Below are 2793 nucleotides of genomic sequence, written 5' to 3' on the forward strand. Positions count from 1 at the left end.
ACATTGGTCATAAATACTTGAGGGAGAACTCAGTGGATCTGTCCAGTATTCTGTCTCTGTGCATATGTCTTCTTTCTGTTATTCTGTCATGTGAACTCTACCTGCTTTGGTCTCTGGACCCTAGGGTCTGTTTTCTCAACTCGAGTAATCTGCCAGCCTCTGTCTCAGCTTTCTCTTCCTTCTGCCATGCTTGGAAACTCTCAAAGTAGCAAACTGGGGCAATTATGGGACTCACCTTGTTAGTTTCTTAGTTCTCAGAGATCACTATCCTTTGTTGCTTCATATAGAGTATCTTGAAAACTGTTGTTATAGATATTTTGTCTATTTTTTTGTTTTGTTTTGTTTTAGATACTTTAGTTGGGATGGTACATCTTGTCCTTATTAGTTCATCTTGGCCAAAAGAGGAAGTCAAGTCATTGTTTTTTTTTCTCTTTGATATTTAATCCTTTCTCTTTTATTTGCACTTTTTTGAGGGTAAAATGTCAAGGTTTAGAAAAGTTGTAAAAATTATTCAAGGAACACCTGTATACACTTCATCTAGATTAATCAGTTGTTAACATTTTGCCACATTTTTGCATGCTTTCTCTCATTCTCTCTCAGACTTTAACTGAACCATTTGAGAGAAATTGCAGACATCATGATAATCATTAAATAATTCTTAAGAATAAAGTCACTTTCCTATATAACCATAATACAATGATCAAATTCAAGAAACATAGTGGAAGAAGCAGAAATTGCCTTTTCTTTTTAAAGATTTTATATATTTATTTTGAGAGAGAGAGAGAGAGAGAGAAAGAGCACAGGGGTGGGGCAGAGGGAGAGAGAGAGAGAGAGAATCTCAAGCAGACTCCACCCTCAGTGTGGAGTCTGAAGCAGGGCTCAATCTCATGACACTGCAATCATGACCTGAGCCAAAATCAAGAGTCAGACACTTAACCAACTGAGCCACCCAGATGCTCCCAGAAATTGCCTTTTAAAGGTTGGGCTCAGAAAAAAATAATAAAAAAATAGGGCACCTGGGTGGCTCAGTTGTTGGGCATCTGCCTTTGGCTCAGGTCATGATCCTGGGGTCCTGGGATTGAGTCCCACATGGGGCTCCCTGCTCGGCGGGAGGCCTGCTTATCCCTCTCCCACTCCCCCTGCTTGTGTTCCCTCTCTTGCTATCTCTCTCTGTGTTGAAAAATAAATAAAATCTTAAAAAAATTAAAAAATAGATAAATAAAAAAATAAAGGTTGGATTCAGAATTGACACTCCTTCACTTCTACTCTATTCCATTTGTCAAAGCAGTCATAGGCTAACCCAGATTTAAAAGGAGGGGAAATATGTACCCATTTCTCAGCCAGAGGAATGTCAACGAATTTCAGGCCATTTTTAATCTATCACATTGTACATTTTCACTTCCTATTGTCTCAGTAATATACTTTGCGGCAACTCTTTTTCAATCTAGAAATTCAGATGTCAAATCTCTTCAGTCTCCTTTAATCTGAAATGGTTTTTTATTTTTCTTTCTTTTATGACATGGAAATTTTGGGGGTGTGCAGGCCAGTCATTTTGTAGAATGTCCCTTAATTTGGGCTTATCTGTTTCCTCATGTTTAAATTCCAATTCTGTATTTTTGTCAGGAATACAATGAAGGTGATGTCATGTTCTTAGAAAACCACCTCATGTGTGATGCCAATTTGTACTACTGGTGAACTTAACTTTGAGTACTTGATTAAGGTGGTATCTGCCGGATGTCTCCAATGTACTGGTACTCTATCTCCATCATAACTGGTAAGTAATCTCCAGGAGCGTCCTTTTTTTTTCTCTTTTCCTTTAAATTTTTTGAAAAAAAAAAAGTTCTGTATTCTGTGTTAGAGAATCCTTAATCTGTTGTGTATCAGTTCTGCTGACTGTCACTTATGTGTGACCTCCTATGAGTGGCGATTTTGTTGTTGTTGCTGTTAACTTGCATTTGTGTGAATCCTATGGGTCTGAATCAAGGATGCATCCTTCAGAGTGGGTTTCTATTGCTTCTGCTTAGAGCACAGGAGACTTGGTAACTCTTTGAAGGCTCAGGTTTGGCTCTCCTTCTTTCAGTCCCAGATCACAGTGTGGGCAGAAGCTCTCCATGTGCCCTCAGCAAAGCCCCAGATCTCCTGCTTAGAGTTCAACGGCCCAGTGCTGGTTCTTCCCATGGTTTGTCCTTTTGGGTTGGGGTAATTCTTGGAGACTCTCTTACTTTCCCGTGCGTGGTAGGGTGCCCTGGAGAATCTGGACTGCTATTCTGCCTGCCTAAGCAGAACCCACCATGATTTTTCACTTAAATCTTTAGTTATAAATATGATTCTGTCTTGAGTTTCTGTTATGATATCTTTGAAGAAGTTAGGATTTCTCACAATTTATTCAGTTAATATTCTTAATCGTCCTGCGAAATGGGAAAGGCAGGTAATTTGGTACATTATGTAGTTGAGAAAGCTGAAAGCTGCCAGGGTGATGTAAGGTAAGTTTACTAACCTCTGAAGCCTCAGTTTCCTATTACACGTAAAACCAGAACTAACCGTCTCTTTGAACTAACCCATGCTTTGTGAGCATTTAGGGGGATGGATGTGGGACGCACCCAGCACCTAGCTCAGTATTATTAGCACAAGGCTTTAAGATCTCTCAAAAGACAAGATGTCCACTCCTCTCTCTCCCTCCTAGTTCTTCCATCGCCCGGGTGGGGTCCGTGGGGCGGGGGGGTGGAGCGCCACGCCTGCAGAGAAACTGGCAGACCCGCCCCCAAGCCCTGGCCGACGCAACTCTCGGGGCGG

The sequence above is a fragment of the Zalophus californianus genome, chromosome 1 (assembly GCF_009762305.2).
Source record: "Zalophus californianus isolate mZalCal1 chromosome 1, mZalCal1.pri.v2, whole genome shotgun sequence".
Taxonomy (NCBI): domain Eukaryota; kingdom Metazoa; phylum Chordata; class Mammalia; order Carnivora; family Otariidae; genus Zalophus; species Zalophus californianus.